The following is an 18,026-nucleotide window of genomic DNA, read 5'->3' on the forward strand; positions in this document are numbered from 1 at the left end:
ACTACTGAGCCCCCACACCTAGAGTCTGTGCTGTGCAACAAGAGGGGCCAGTACAATGAGAAGTCCACACAGTGCAACCTAAGGTAGCCTCCATTTACCACAATTAGAGAAAGCTGATGTACAACAACAAAGACCAAGTGCAACCAAAATTAATTAATTGAAAAAAATATCTTGAGCTAATGAAACTTATTACAAGCTTAAAAATTCATCTCCCAAGTCTTCTAATGAATATTACACTTATGCAAACATGATGTTTTACTTTTTTACATAATTCCATGCACAGGTAAATGTAAGTGATTGTACTTTTATGTTGTACACAAGGTTGAAATCTCTATACCAAAATACAAAATGTCTACATGTGCTGTGCTTAGTCGCTCAGTCATGTCTGACTCTTTGTGACCCCATGGACTGTAGCCCGCCAGGCTCCTCCTGCCATGGGGATTCTCTAGGCAAGAATACTGGAATGGGTTGCCATGCCCTCCTCCAGGGAATCTTCCCACCACAGGGATCGAACTCAGGTCTCCCACATTGCAGGTGGATTTTTACCATCTGAGCCACCAGAGAAAAATGCTTGCTAATTTTGTAAGAAAATATCATACTCTGACTTTTATCTGTCCTATTAGCTTCCCACAAGATAAAATGACTGCTCTGTAAGGATGAACTTTTAAGTATATGAAAATAGTGGCTTTGCCATTGTTTAGGAGCTTTATGTTTCTATGTTTATTTTTTACTGCAAAGTCAAAATCATGCAAAATGTTTTAAAATTTTTTTTAGCTATGCATTTGGTATACAACTGACAAATGATCAAACATTTACATTTTAAAATATTTTATAACTTCACATTTATAAGGCTGCTTGATTAAAAGTTGCCTTGTCCTTGTCCTTTTGCTGCTTAAAACCAGCTGTTTTAAATTCTATTGTACCTGCTGCAGGAGAACTTAGCAAGACTTGCTAAGAAAGGATATTTTTATTGCCTTCATAAGTCAGATGACAAACCATGTAGAATGGTCAAATTTTAAAAACATTCAGAATATTGTTTTTATTGTCCTAGTATGTTTGTTATTTTTCATCAGGTATGTCTAGATTTCAAATGCAATCAATTATTAAATAAACAATTCTTTTTCAAGAAAAAGGGAGGAAAAAAGTTCGAAACATCATAGTTTGGTAAGCCTAGATTAGGAATGGATAAAAAGGTATTTGCATTTCAACCCTGCCAATAGAGAACTAGGTAAATTTTTTGTTGTTTTTTTTTTTTTTTTTTAGGTAATTCTACCTGTCTTACCCCTAGTTTTGTTTTTTTGGTTTTTTTTTTTTCAAAAATAAAAATGAAGACAGAAAAAACTAATGTGTTTACTAACTGATACTTGTATTAATCAAGAATATTTGCAACTGTAGGTATCAAAAACTTCAACTACAAAGGCTTAAACAAGTTTTTTCTTTAACTTTTTAAGGATTCAGCACTCTCATCAAGGGAGTTGCTTTTTTCCCCACATAAAAAGAGGTTGAGCCCTCAGACTACAAGAAATATTATTAGTTATGCTAATCAAAAGACACCCAGGTGCTACCATATGTCTCCTATCCCAAATCTGGCCACTGTCTTTTAATCTTCCTTGTAACACGCCATAGTTCCATGAACTATATTTGCTTCAGTATATAAGTCATATCTGTCTACTTTACATCAAAAAGCAGTGCTATATTTTTCCTGAACACACCTCCCATCACACTCTAGGGTACTCCCTCTTCTATCTCACTTTGCAGAACTGGGACATATATTCATATAAATTTGAAAAAGTACACTGAACAGAGAGGGCAACATGATTAGCAGAATTTGTTTAAACCAGTATTTCTTAACGGGAAAACAAGGAATATTTTAATTAGAAAATTCTTTGTTATGCAGGACTGTTCTGCATATTCCAGAACATTTAGTATCTACAACCCAAGGGCATTCAATGTCAATATCACCTTTTAGTTCTTTTGACACTCTAAAATATCCTCCGTTCAGTTCAGTTCAGTCACTCAGTCGTGTACGACTCTTTCTAACCCCGTGGACTGCAGCACACCAGGCTTCCCTGTCCATTACCAACTCTGGGAGCCTACTCAAACTCATGTCCATTGTGTTGGTGATACCATGCAACCATCTCATCCTCTGTCATCCCCTTCTTCTCCAGCCTTCAATCTTCCCAGCATCAGGGTTTTTTTCAATGAGTCGGTTCTTTGCATCAGGCGGCTAAAGTATTTTAGCTTCACCTCCAGCATCAGTCCTTCCAATGAATATTCAGGACTGATTTCTTTTAGGATTGACTGATTGGATCTCCTTGCAGTCCAAGGGACTCTCAAAATGTCTAAAAGCTCCTTAGAGGTATAGCACTTCCATTAGTTGAAGTTGGGCACATTTCCACCCTGAACAAGGCTGAAATTCTGTTGCAAATTCAGAAAAATGAATGGATACCTAGCAGGCAATCATAATGCCAACAATGAATTCTAAGTTCCCTTTTAGTTCTAACATCTACAGTTCTGTGAAGATACATTAGGCTTAGACAAACACATTTGATTCTTTTAATTGCTATTCCAACATTGCATTCTCACAGGCAAAAAACTTTATAACATTTTCCAGTGTATGCAGAATTATTTATTTCTTGCTTCAGCACAATATTATTATACTAACCTAGTAATGCAGTCTATACAATTTTCAGATAGTTTGCTATTTTTGTTGGAAAATCAAAGTTTTAATTCATATTGGAGAGTAGGAGGGAAATCAAAAACACCAAACAGAAACAAAAAGAGCCAATTGTTATACCAACGGTGGTCTTAAGTCCATGGTTCAGGAGAAAAGTGAGAGTGGAAGAACATGAACTCCTGAACTCATTCTGAGTACTGAAATATTTGCCAGTTCTTTTCCACTGACAGTTCTAAGTAAAGTGTCTACATTGCACTAAGTGTAATGAAATTGAAACGTTCTCATTTCACATAGTTCTAGTGTAGGCTCTGTACATATGATAACAGAGGTCTTGTCTGGTTCATATTGTGCTGTGTGTGCTCAGTCACTTCAGTCATGTCCAACTCTTTGTGACCTATGGACTGTAGCCTGCCAGGCTCCTCTGTCCATGGGATTCTCCAGGCAAGAATACTGAAATGGGTCACTGTTCCCTACTCCAAGGGAATCTTCCCAACCCAGAAATCGAACCCATATCTCCAGTGTCTCCTGCATTGCAGGCCGGTTCTTTACCCACTGAGCCACCTGGGAAGCCCATTAACACACTAAGACCCCTTAAACCTTGTTCCCATTAGCTCATGGTATCAGAATGTGGAGAAGCAAATCTACAGATCTGTCTCCTGACTACATTCATAGGCATGTAACTGGACTGTTATCAACTGCACACAGGCATCCTGAATGCATGGTTTCTCCAGTCCTACAGAGCCCCTTAAACTGTTGCTGTTAGTAACATATGCAGTAAACAAGGGCACCAGTATAAAGACAAATGTTAATTTAATACTGTCAGAGCAGCATTTCACATGCTCTCATCAAGCACAGGATACAGGATATGTTCATATTGTATGATCAAGCATACAAGTTTAGTGAATAAATGAGTTTCTATGGAAAAATTATACAATAAAATTCTTTTCTGTCTTCACAAAAATTTTTGTATCCTATTTTTGTGTGCTTAAAATTATAATGGAGAAGGCAATGCCACCCCACTTCAGTACTCTTGCCTAGAAAATCCCATGGACAGAGGAGCCTGGTGGGCTGCAGTCCATGGGGTCACTAAGAGTCAGACACGACTGAGCAAATTCACTTTCACTTTTCATTTTCATGCATTGGAGAAGGAAATGGCAACTCACTCCAGTGTTCTTGTCTGGAGAATCTCAGGGACAGGGGAGCCTGGTGGGCTGCCATCTACAGGGTTATACAGAGTCGGACACAACTGAAGCAACTTAGCAGCAGCAGCAAAATTATAAACATTCTCAAACCCTGAGAAAATTGGAATAAAATTTCTTTGCTTCTCACCTAAAAGCAATGATTTCTGGAGCCCTTGGATTCTATAGATGTTCCTCTAGGTTTAGCAGTGGGCATGTTGGAGGAGGAACAGAGCAAAGAAGGTCAATAGTTTAAGCTTGACAGTTTACACCTGCTTTAACTATGCATTCTCTATATATATAGATATAATATATATATTATATATTATAGCAAATATACAGCAAAATATATATATATAATTTATTTTTATTCTGTGTAAAATTTTGGCATAAATGAAACTACTATAAACAGTTTGGGAATCACTGGTCTACAATATTGGATAGGTGCTACTCTTGGTTGCTTCATTCCCAGGAATGGAAAATGTTTTCAAAGTTTGCTCAACGAAGTCCACTTTCTAAAAGTAGTTAACTATTGTTCCAAGGCAAGTTACCTTGATGATATCCATTTAAAAAGTAGGGACTGGAATTTTTTATTCATTTATGTCAACAGTACTGCTCCCTGGAGACAGAAATGCAAACTGCCCTTGAAGAGAAGAAGGTGCTGTGCAAGGTGCTAGGGAAAGAAATTAATAAGACATGATATCTTCCCTCAAGGAGTTTACTAGACAGCACATAGTAGATATGTAAATACATCTCATTTTCTTAAAGAACCAGTTCAGCCTACAGCCTTCTAAAGAACAGCAACATATCATAGACGTCACCCTTTCAACCATAGTAATTTGACTAAAAGCAGACAACTTATACACGTTCAGCAAATTATATTCTCTCTATCTGAAATTTAAAATTGGGTCAGAGATTCTGAGTCAGTGATTAAGAAGAAGAGATGGGGACTGTACAGCAAAAGAGGATCCATGCTGGCGCTTAGGTGGGATCAAGTAACATATGGACTGAAATTATGAAGCAGCCAGGACTGAGGCCCTTGCAAAGATAATCAGTTTGCAGAAGTAAATAAAATAAATGGGTAAAGAAAGAAATAAAGAGAAAAGAATAAATGTCCTAAAGATAGAAGAAACTACATTTTTCCAGTTTGCATGAAGCCCAATGAAATTGCTGACAAATGAATTCCCTGTTATTTCTCAAGATCTTTGTAATGAGCCCCTTTAGGATAGAGTTAGAGTGGGTGTGGCTTCCTCTTTCTTCAGTCAAATGATTGCTAACTAGAAGCAGGATATTGGAAGGCAACTAAATACAAAACACTCTGGAAGACACACAGATGTTATCATTATCCACGGTATGCCGACTTATTGACTTTTGAATTTCCTCTTTATCTTTCATTCTTTATATTATTCTTTGTATTCCTTGCTGTCTATACCTCTCTCCCTCATTTTACTAATATTCATCTTAATTTTTTAACTTTGAAAAAGTGCTTGAAAATTTACTGTACAGTTTCTTTAAGAACTTATTTATATATTGGCTTCTATATACTCCTACATTTGTATAAAACAATTATATAGATTCTCTACAATTGTACATATATTAAATGACTGTATCATAAATACTGTTCTATGAGATTTTATGAAAGAAGAATTTATTTCCTTTCTTAGTTTTCAATTTCACCCCCAACTCTGAATAGTACACAAGTATTATTACCTGTTTACAGGCAATTCAAAGATACCATGTCACATCGACCTTTCCAACATCATCCCTGTTGTATTGTTTATCTATACTTTTTCAACTAAGAAACAAAATAAAAGTTGTATTATCTTTTTGGTCATAGATTCTGAATACTAGACTTAGAAATTTTCTTGTTAGTGAAATAAGAACTGAAACATGAACAATTCATAATCTAAATAATATTTTAGAAAATATTTTTGGAGCTTATAGACAAAATGTGTTTTAAGACTCAGGGCCCTGTAGACTACTACTTCTAAGTAAAACCATTTGAAAGCTTGACATGAATTAAGGAAATGAAATGCAGTAAGCTCTCCATGTCATAAAACAGCAGGCTTTCGTACATTCAAGCTGCATGGGCTTTGGCATTCAGTTCTAAATGGACTCAAATTAGGTAGTAATGATCAAGGCCAAGAAAATCCTGGTGAGTAATGACCAGATGTGAAGAACTAATGGTCAAGGGCACGTTGGACAATTATCATCTACTGGGTTTTAATCCCCAAGAAATATTACTTACTGAGGCTTCTACTTTGATCACAGCCTTAAAGGGATGCCGAGCATTGATTTTCATTTTTTTTTTTTAAACTGGCTTCTATTTACATCTACATGCTGAATTTCACAAAAAGCATGAATTCACCTTTGCCTCAACAAAGAGGATACTCAATATCAGTTACTGTATCGTCGGGTTTAACTAACAAAAAAATGGAGCAAAGTAGGAAAATATTTAAAAGCTATATTAAGAAGTACATAATTTTGTATAACACTTTACATATAGTGTATATATTATCCTTATAAAGCATATGAGATAAAAAGTCAAATTTAGTATTGGCTTCTTATAGGTAAGGAGTACTTATAGCTGTAATTCATTTAATACCAAAACCATATATTATCCCTACTTTAATTATGAAACATTTGAGATGGGGATAGTTTTAGTAACTTGTCTTTAAAGATGCCCAACTTTCTCTGTTCATGGTAAGCTTAGCATCTCAGTAATTTTTTCCATGATGCCAAGGCTAAAAGACAAAGGTAATGTACAACATCTAATTTGGCAACATTAGGAGCTCCCAGACTCCCTTCTCCAGTGAGACAGCCATAACAAATAAAAATCACATAAAAACTGAGCATTTAAAGTTTATGAAAATTGTCCTAAAGGTGCACAGTATAAAAGGAAACATTTGTTCAAGAAAATCTACTCAATCTCAGTACAAACAGTAACAATCTGTTGCTTGAGCCACAGCCTGCTTCCTTCCTTCCCTCCCACCAGCTCTGTGTGATTCAAACTACAGGCCAAATGAAAGAAAGTGAAAGTGAAAGTTGCTCAGTCCTGTCTGACTCTTTGTGACCCCATGGACTATACAGCCCACGGAATTCTCCAAGCCAGAATACCGGAGTGGGTAGCCTTTCCCTTCTCCGGGGGATCTTCCCAACCCAGGTATCGAGTCCAGGTCTCCCGCATTGCAGCCGGATTCTTTACCAGCTGAGTCCCATAGATGGGGTTAAAAATTCAATGCTCCCTGTCCCTCCGACACTCAGACACAGGCCATGATATCTCCACAGGAGGGCCAGACCACAAGCATACCTCATCCTCCTCCTTCTCTGTGTTGCACAGATTAAATTCCAGGCGAGTGTGACCAAGAAGACAGGGATTCACTTTCTCCAAACAGTCCCCACTCATAACACAGAGCTTCTATGACAAGCATGACAGATGAAGAATACTGGAACTCAGTAGCCTTTAATCCAGCTTACTTATAGAATGAAGTTCCATGATAACAAAGACAAGGCAAAAAGATCAAAGGCTACTACTCCACACAGCGTTCTGCTTTTATACCTGAGATGGTAAAAAGCTCTATACAGTCAGCAAAAAGAAAACCAGGAGCTGACTGTGGCTCAGATCATGAACTCCTTACTGCCAAATTCAGACTTAAATTGAAGAAAGTAGGGAAAACCACTAGACCCTTCAGGTATGACCTAAATCAAATCCCTTATGATTATACAGTTAAAGTGAGAAATAGATTTAAGGGACTAGATCTGATAGATAGAGTGCCTGATGAACTATGGATGGAGTGACATTGTACAGGAGACAGGGATCAAGACCATCCCCATGGAAAAGAAATGCAAAAAGGCAAAATGGCTGTCTGGGGAGGCCTTACAAATAGCTGTGAGAAGAAGAGAAGTGAAAAGCAAAGGAGAAAAGGAAACATAAAAGCATCTGAACACAGAGTTCCAAAGAATAACAAGGAGAGATAAGAAAGCCTTCCTCAGTGATCAGTGCAAAGAAATAGAGGAAAACAACAGAATGCTAAAGACTAGAGATCTCTTCAAGAAAATTAGAGATACCAAGGGAACATTTCATGCAAAGATGGGCTCAATAAAGGACAGAAATGGTATGGACCTAACAGAAGCAGAAGATATTAAGAAGAGGTGGCACAATACACAGAAGAACTGTACAAAAAAGATCTTCATGACCCAGATAATCATGATGGTGTGATCATCCACCTAGAGCCAGACATCCTGGAATGTGAAGTCAAGTGGCCCTTAGAAAGCATCACTATGAACAAAGCTAGTGGAGGTGATGGAATTCCAGTTGAGCTATTTCAAATCCTAAAAGATGATGCTGTGAAAGTGCTGCACTCAGTATGCCAGCAAATTTGGCAAACTCAGCAGTGGCCACAGGACTGGAAAAGGTCAGTTTTCATTCCAATCCCAAAGAAAAGCAATGCAAAAGAATGCTCAAACTACCACACAATTTCACTCATCTCACACGCTAGTAAAGTCATGCTCAAAATTCTCCAAGCCAGGCTTCAGCAATACGTGAACCATGAACTTCCAGATGTTCAAGCTGGTTTTAGAAAAGGCAGAGGAATGAGAGATCAAATTACCAACATCTGCTGGATCATGGAAAAAGCAAAAGTTCCAGAAAAACATCTATTTCTGCTTTATTGACTATGCCAAATGGCAGATTAATTTTGATGTATGGCAAAACCAATACAATATTATAAAGCAATTAACCTTCAATTAAAATAAATAAATCTATATTAAAAAAAAACAAAGCCTTTGACTGTGTGGATCATAAGAAACTGTGGAAAATTCTGAAAGAGATGGGAATACCATACCATCTGACCTGCCTCTTGAGAAACCTATATAAAGGTCAGGAAGCAATAGTTAGAACTGGACATGGAACAACAGACTGGTTCCAAATAGAAAAAGGAGTACATCAAGGCTGTATATTGTCACCCTGCTTATTTAACTTATATGTAGAGTACATCATGAGAAACGCTGGACTGGAAGAAGCACAAGCTGGAATCAAGATTGCTGGGAGAAATATCAATAACCTCAGATATGCAGATAACACCACCTTTATGGCAGAAAATGAAGAACAACTAAAGAGCCTCCTGATGAAAGTGAAAGAGGAGAGTGAAAAAGTTTGCTTAAAGCTCCACATTCAGAAAACGAAGATCATGGCATCTGGTCCCATCACTTCATGGGAAATAGATGGGGAAACAGTGGAAACAGTGTCAGACTTTATTTTGGGGGCTCCAAAATCACGCAGATGGTGATTGCAGCCATTAAATTAAAAGACACTAACCCCTTGGAAGGAAAGTTATGACCAACCTAGACAGCAAATTGAAAAGTAGAGACACTACTTTGCCAGCAATGGTCCATTTTGTCAAGGCTACGGTTTTTCCAGTGGTCATGTATGGATGTGAGAGTTGGACCGTGAAGAAAGCTGAGCGCCAGAGAATTGATGCTTTTGAACTGTGGTGTTGGAAAAGACTCTTGAGAGTCCCTTGGACTGCAAGGAGATCCAACCAATCCATCCTAAAGGAGATCAGTCCTGGGTGTTCATTGGAAAGAATGATGCTAAAGCTGAAACTTCAATACTTTGGCCACCACATGCTAAGAGCTGACTCATTGGAAAAGACCCTGAAATGGGAGGGATAGGGGGTAGGAGGAGAAGGGTACGACATGGATGAAATGGCTGGATGGCATCACCGACTTGATGGACATGAGTTTGAGTAAACTCTGGAGTTGATGATGGACAAGGATGCCTGGCGTGCTGTGATTCATGGGGTTGCAGAGTCGGACATGACTGAGCAACTGAAGTGAGCAAGTGAGTGGTACTCCAGGGGGACCAGGCCACATAACCTGTTCCCAATTCCTTCGTCATTATTTGGAGATTGTGCCTAAGGGAAGAACAGATTATCAGAACAGAGATATCTGAAGTTCTCCCAAGGGAACTGATTTTATATTGAACATAGTGTAGGGAAGTTTAAGCCTAAGGTTACCCTAAACAACAATGGATATTCAGTGGCAAGTAAGAAAAGGTGGTAGCTTCAAGAGAGAAATAAGCTAAACCATAAGCCAACTGGTTTATTAGAGAGGACCAGGGGGAATGACAGTTAATAAGAGCCTTATCAAGATTACAACACCTCAGTGACTGACCTCAGAAATTGTACCTGGAATTATCAGAGCCTAACAGCTAGGGGTGATATGGACAGAGGTACATAGATTAAGAGAGAAACTGGTGAAATAGAAAGTCAAAGATATCCCTGCTAAAACCATGACCATCCCAGATGCTAACTTGAATTCATAAGAATAGATAAGAATAAGGTATGTTAAATAAGAAGGTAAATATAACAAACATCATAAATAAATACTTGCTCTTTTTTCTTTCTGCTTCTGTAAAAGTTACCAAATTATATAAAGTAATAATTATAATAACATATTGTTGGGTTAGTAAAATATAGAAATGTAATATCTATATAAAATAATAGCATAAAATGCAATACCTATAAAGAAGTTAAGAGGAAATCTATATAAAATAATAGCATAAAATGCAATACCTATAAAGATGTTAAGAGTTCTAAATCTCAGAATTAAGTACAAATCTGAAGTATATTATAATAAACTGAGATAAATATGGTTAAATACTAGAGAAACTACTAAGAAAATATCTCAAAAACTATGATAAAAACTCATTCAAGGGATTAAAATGTTACTTCAGAAAACACTTTATGCAAAAAATATGAAGTAAGAAGGAACAGAGAAACAAAAAACCCATGAGAGTTACATAGAATCAAAAGTAAAGGGCAGATGTAGATCCAGTTATATCAAAAACTATCTAATAAACATTAAATGCGACACTCCAATCAAAAGACAGAGATTGTTCGATTACATAAAACAACATCCAGCTATATGCTGTCTACAAAAGTATGCGTATCACACAACCAGCAACCATAAGAAAGTGGAATGGCTATAATACTATTAGAAAGAAAAGATTTTAGAACAAAAAAAAAACATGTTACTAGAGACAAGGACATTTTATTTTAATAAAAGAATCAAACTATCAAGAAGATCAGTTCAGTTCAGTTCAGTCACTCAGTTGTGTCTGACTCTTTGCAACCCCATGAATCTCAGCACGCCAGGCCTCCCTGTCCATCATCAACTCCCAGAGTTCACTCAGACTCACGTCCATTGAGTCGGTGATGCCATCCAGCCATCTCATCCTCGGTCGTCCCCTTCTCCTCCTGCCCCGAATCCCTCCCAGCACCAGAGTCTTTTCCAATGAGTCAACTCTTCACACGAGGTGGCGAAAGTACTGGAGCTTCAGCTTTAGCATCATTCCTTCCAAAGAAATCCCAGGGCTGATCTCCTTTAGGATGGACTGGTTGGATCTCCTTGCAGTCCAAGGGACTCTCAAGAGTCTTCTCCAACACCACAGTTCAAAAGCATCAATTCTTCGGCCCTCAGCTTTCTTCACAGTCCAACTCTCACATCCATACATGACCACAGGAAAAACCATAGCCTTGACTAGACGGACCTTTGTTGGCAAAGTAATGTCTCTGCTTTTCAATATTGTATCCAGGTTGGTCATAAATTTTGTAGGAAAATATAAAAAGCATGTATGTGCCTTAAAGCAAAGTGTCCAAAAATATAAAGTAAAATCTGACAGGATAAAGGGAGAAACAGACAATAATATTTGGAGACTTTACATTCTATAATGCATAGAGCACCTAGCAGAATTTCAATAAGGAAATAGAAGGCTGAATGACACTAAACCTAATAGGATAATACACCAAACAACAGCAGAACAGACATTCTCCTTAAGAATATTTTCTAGAATTGTTCATATACTAGAGCATTAAACAAGTCTCAATAAATTTAAATAATTAATGCAATACAAAGTATGTTCTCAATGACAAGGGACTGAAATTAGAAATCAGTAACAAAGAAAGATTGGAAAATGCACAGGTTTTTGGAAATTAAACAATATCCTCATAAATAAACAATGGTTTAAGGATGAAATCAAAAGAAAAATGGAAAATAGCTTGAGATAAATGAAAATTAAAATGAAGATATAATATACCAAAACTAACAGAATGTAGCTAATACTTGGACTTCCCAGATGGAGCTAATGGTAAAGAATCTGCCTGCCAGTGCAGGAGACTTAAGAGATGTAGGTTCAATCCCTGGGGTTTGGAAATCCCCTGGAGAAGGGCATGGCAACCTACTCCAGTATTCTTGCTTGGAGAATCCCGTGGACAGAGGAGCCTGACAGGCTACAGTCCATAGCTTTGTAAAGAGTCAGACACGACTGAAGCGACTTAGCATGCATGCAGCTAATACAGAGCTTAAGTAGAAATTTATAACCTGAAACACCTATATTAACAAAGAAGAAAGATTATAAATAAAGAACCTAAATCTTAGAAAAATAAGTATAAATCAAATATACCCAATTGCTACTTGTGTGGCTTCTTTGGAGAAATGTCTTTTCAAATTTTTTTGCTCACTTTTACTTAGGTTTTAGTTAAAGGGCTTCCTTATATATTTTGGATATTTACCCCCTAATTATGTATACAGTCTGAAAAAATTTTCCCATTCTAGAAGTTGTTTTTCCACTCTGTCATTTGTATTCTTTGCTATGTAGGAGATTTTTGTTTGACATAGTCCCACTTTTCTGTTTCTCCTTCTTTGTGCTTTTGAGCTCGTATCAAAGAAGTCACTGCCAAGACCATTACCATGAAGCTTTTCCCCTACATTTTCCCCAAAGAGTTTTATATTTCCATGTCTTATATCTAAATATTTAATCCATTTGGGGTTGATGTTTGTATGTATTGTAAAGTAAGGATCCAAATTCATTCTTTCATATGTGAATATTCATTTATTTCAACACCATATTTTGAAGAGACTTATATAGCCTATGACTGATTCATTTTGATGTATGGCAGAAACTGACACAAAATTGAAGAGAAAAGTATCCTCCAATTAAAAATTTATTTCAAAAAATGAAAAAAAAAAAACAGCTCTGACATTTTGCATTTCCTGAAGTATTGCTTGTTCTTGTCTTTGTTGATTCTTCTTTCCTTTTCTTTGAATTGTTTTAGCATTTTTCTAACTTGATGAATTACAAGCTTAATATAGAAATAAAGAAAGATTCTGTTAGTCGTTCCATTGTGTCTGACTCTTTTCAACCCCATGGACTGTAGCCTGCCATGCTTCATAAAAGCACATTTAAAATAAATTCTTTTTTGTTAATAAATTAAATTGGAAACAATAAAAAAAGAGAAATACTGGACACCACCATATTCATTTCCTTTCTATACTGTTATTCATATGGTAGTTGCTTTTAGCAATCAAACTTAAAATCCAGTTTTGTAAATATATGATGGCTTTCCCTGGTGGCTCAATGGTAAAGAATCTACCTGCAATGAAGGAGACATGGGTTCAACCCCTGAGTCAGGAAGATCTCCTGGAGAAAGAAATTGCAACTCATTCCAATATTCTTGCCTGGGAAATTCCATGGACACAGGAGCCTGGCAGGGTACAGTCCATGGGGTCATAAAAAGAGTTGCACATGACTTAGTGACTACTGCTGCTGCTGCTGCTGCTAAGTCACTTCAATCGTGTTCGACTCTGTGCAACCCCATAGACGGCAGCCCACCAGGCTCTGCCATCCCTGGGATTCTCCAGGCAAGAACATTGGAGTAGGATGCCATTTCCTTCAATGCATGAAAGTGAAAAGTGAAAGTGAAGTCGCTCAGTTTTGTTCAACTCTTCACGACCCCATGGACTCCAGCCTACCAGGCTCCTCCACCCATGGAATTGTCCAGGCAAGAGTACTGGAGTAGGGTGCAATTGTCTTCTCCAGACTTAGTGACTAAATAACAACAAAAATATATGAGAGCATCAAAGAGATATAGTACAATCTAACATTGAAACAATGAACTTCAAAATAGCAATTTGCATAGTATTCAATAGATGTTTGACAGATGTCAAATATCTTTGTGTTTTCCTTTAAAAATTAAAATATCCTGGGATGCTATTCTGTGACCCTTCTATAAGTTTTACTTTAGCCCCCTACTGCTTTGGAAACACTCTCCCTAGTAGATACCCTTGGTAAGTGGCAGAATATGGATTCACATGTCTAATTTTGTAATTACTAACTCTCCACTTATTTCATGAAGCCAAAGTGCTGAGTGCCTTAATCAAAATGATTTAATCTCTAAAATAGGGTGTAATATAATCAAAATTCAGAATATTATAACTTTTATCAGATTCAAATTAAAGTCAAATGGTGAAATCAGCCTGGGTTAGCAAAACAAAGAAACTGTTAAATTTAGAAAGAGAATCATTTCAGAAAGAACTTGAGTTTTGACAAAGAATTGGGTAAGTTATTAGCATTGCATTCTGAGGACCATTTAGTTAGACAATCACCTAAGCACAAGTCTAATAGGTAAAAAGTAAAGTTGTGTTTCATAGAAGGTTTTGAACATTTGGGCTTCTCTGGTAGCTCCGATGGTAAAAAATTTACCTGCAATGCAGGTTGGATCCCTGGATCAATAAGATCCCATGGAAAAGGGAATGGCTATCCACTCCAGTATTCTTGCCTGGAAAATTTCATGGATGGAGGAGCCTGGTGGGCTATATATAGTCCATGGGGTCACACAGAGTCAGACATTTCAGATTTCAAAGCAAAAGTCTTTCAAACTTAACCTACAATCTAGTAACGTGAAAATTAAAGTCCCAAATTCATTTCAGACACAATTTAAGAGGAAAACAACAGTAACAGATATACATGTTTCTCTGTCATTGTGGTTTCTAGCACAGTATTCCGAGAAGGCAATGGCACCCCACTCCAGTATCCTTGCCTGGAAAATCCCATGGACGGAAGAGCCTGGTAGGCTGCAGTCCATGGGGTCGCGAAGAGTCGGACATGACTGAGTGACTTCACTTTCACTCTTCACTTTCATACATTGGAGAAGGAAATGGCAACCCACTCCAGTGTTCTCACCTGGAGAATCCCAGGGATGGCGGAGCCGGGTGGGCTGCCATCTCTGGGGTCTCACAGAGTCAGACACGACTGAAGCGACTTAGCAGCAGCAGCAGCAGCAGCACAGTGTTAAGAAACAAATTTTTTATTGAGACTCTAGAGCCTATTTTAAGAATATTAAATTGGCTTTAGGCCAAAAGAGAATAAAATCCTAGCTTGTCCATTCATTTACTAGGTGTCTCAATGTCCCTGAACTTGAGTCTTCATAATCTATGCAATGAGAGTATTCTCACAAAATTGTTACAGCATCAAGTGAGAAAAGCCTGAAATACTTAGCATAGTTCCCAGCATAAAATAAGAACTCATAGCTTGTGGTATCGATATTATTTGTTATCTATAAGAGAATTATTAATCTCTTTAATTGCCCTTAATATCCAAATCCTAAATTCAGAGTATCTATTCTTAAAGAAAATGAAAGGAAATTTGCACATGCAAAGTCAATTTCAATCATCCACAGTAATGAGAAAGGGCAGTAATGAGAAAACATAATTCCCAAAGCCGTTCTACTAATGGTTGTCATGCTACACACACACACATACACATTGCCCTTTTAAAGAATCAGTTAGGACCTAGGTTTGGTATTTTTAAAAATTATTTTAAGTAAAAGTGAGTGCTTACAGTAAGAATTCTACCTTAAAAATCTATTTCATATCCAAAATGGTAGGAGTGGAGTGTTTCTATTCACCTTTTCTAATAAATTAGGAAACACACAAAATTAAAGGCTCACAGGCATCATTCATGTCTTTGTCACTTGCACTTCATAAAAATGCCATTTCCATTAAAATAGCATTACATAAAAAAGAGATTTTAGCTAGGGGTACTTTTCAGCAGATTAGCCGTCCTAATTACATTTTGCTTGGGCTAATGTTAAAATTAGCTTCTATTCCCAAAGCACATATCAGCTGATAGTAAGAGAAGCACATTGCAACTTTCTAGGCAATGGAAAGAAACCATCTACACTTAAAGATGTGCCTAATTTAATCCACAGCAATTAGTGAGTACAGGCAGGTAAAAATGACTTAATGGTACTCATAACACTTAATTTTTTGATGAAATTCTACACAGAAAAGTACAGTAAATTAAACATATAAAAGAAAAATATCACAATTGATTTAAGTCATACACTGGAAAAGAAAATCTCTTACTGTATAAAATCATCTTTAATTATAAATCAGAAAATGATGCTTATGAAATTTTTCACTATTTTATAGACAATTAAGACAAGTGATGGATTGACCTGTTTAAATAATTTAATGAAATCATATCTTGATATTGACCAGTCATTTCTGAATGTACAATGCCTTAAAGTTCTGTCATGACTTCCAATAGCATACATTAAATATTTACAAGGGTGACAAAGCAGCCATATTATGATTCAGTTATCTAAATGAATTTTTTTGAAGGTGAAGGTTAGACTGAAGATCTTTTTTTTTATAAGATCAAGGATCCATACTAATATTTTATGCATGAAAAAGTACAGTAGTAGTTGATGACCAAGAAATATTGATTAGTTGATGTGAGTAGCATCAATAATGAATAGCTTTCTTCTTGCTCTAACTTTAGAACAGCCTGTCCTAACATCTGAACTTTCCTAAATATGATTTGTCTCACCTCAAATAATAAAAATAAAATTAAACTCAACACTCATTAGGGCACACCTATTATATGTAAAGCATTGTACAATGTATAGTCTTGTGAAGGGTACTACAGCAAAACCGGAAGCTGTCCTTTACCATGCCTCCGCCTCAAGGAGATTGTAATGAACTAGGGCAGTTCTTCTCAAACAGTGATATGCCTGGGAATCACCCAGGGATCTTGGTCTAGGGTGCGGCCTGGAATTCTGCACTTCTAACAAGCTCCCTGGTGATGTTCATACTGCTGATTAACAGACTGTACTGGAGAGGCAAGGGATTTAGAGGCAAACAAAAATAGTAATTAATAAAAAGAATACTAGAAGCTCCATGATGGCCAGAAGAGGAAGAGATTGCTCCAACTAGAAAAGAAAGCAGGAGTGTGGAATTTAAAGAGTAATGCAGAGGATAATTGGTATACTTATAGATCTTGAGGGCTGAGGACTATTTTAATGAACAGAGAAAATAGAAAAAGGGCAATAGGGAAAAAACTAACAAATGTCAAGGCAGAGTGGAAAAAAATGTGGCATATTTAGAGAGAATACTAAATAATATGGACAAGCAGAATGAGGGGAAATAAAATGTTTTCATAATTAGCAAAAAAGAAATATTATACTTAGTGTTTTCATTATTTCTGTTAGTAATCATACCATCTATTATTGCCCTGCTACTTACAAAGTGCTTTCATGTTATCTTCAGGGTGTTCTTTTCACAACTGTGACAGAGATTTCCATTGTTGTTGTTGTTTTAACTCATTTATAGATGACGATTCTGAAGAAAATACGTTAACTGTCTTCAAACAAGTTTAAATAGCTAATGCTGGATTCAAACTCCAAAATTAATTTTTGCCCTTACAAAGCACTGTCTCTAAGAACTATTTCTAGAGTAAGAAGTAAACAACATATTTTAATTAAGAATAACAATCCACAACTAAATTACTCTTTATCACAGTGGCCAGGTAATAAGAAAACTCTGTCTTTCTGACTTAATAGGAATTTACCTAATGTTTCACTGTTAAACATGATATACCTTGTTAGTTTCAGTCAAGTCCCTTACAAGGATAAGAAAAAAAAAATTCCATTCGTGGTTTTCAAAGAATTTTGATCAAGAGTATGTATTGAATGATAAAAGAACCACTCAGTTAATCAACATATGACTTCCCAGATACTATCTATAACTGTAAATTGTAGAACACAATTGTGAAAGATAGTCCCTCTTCAGTGAGCTGCCATAGTAGTCTTTGTTGTCATTGTTTACTCCCTAAGTCAGGTCTGACTCTTTGTGACACCATACCAGACTCCTCTGTCCATAGGGTTTCCCAAGTAAGAATACTGGAGTGGGTTGTCATTTCCTTCTCTAGGGGATATTCCCTAAATTTAATGTATTGAAATCTAATAAAAATTAAATTAAAAATTAAAATGAATATAAATGTTTATTTTAAAACTCTCCCTAATATAATCTTAAAAATCAAAGCTATT

General features: G+C 36.6%; 1 protein-coding gene across 3 annotated transcripts in view; it reads right to left on the bottom strand.

Annotated features, from left to right (window-relative positions):
• NAALADL2 (N-acetylated alpha-linked acidic dipeptidase like 2) overlaps window positions 1–18,026 on the bottom strand; it is a 1,648,032-nt gene that overhangs the window by 1,346,369 nt on the left and 283,637 nt on the right. The gene's annotated exons all lie outside the window — the stretch shown is intronic.

The sequence above is a fragment of the Ovis canadensis genome, chromosome 1, assembly GCF_042477335.2.
Source record: "Ovis canadensis isolate MfBH-ARS-UI-01 breed Bighorn chromosome 1, ARS-UI_OviCan_v2, whole genome shotgun sequence".
In the NCBI taxonomy this organism is placed as follows: domain Eukaryota; kingdom Metazoa; phylum Chordata; class Mammalia; order Artiodactyla; family Bovidae; genus Ovis; species Ovis canadensis.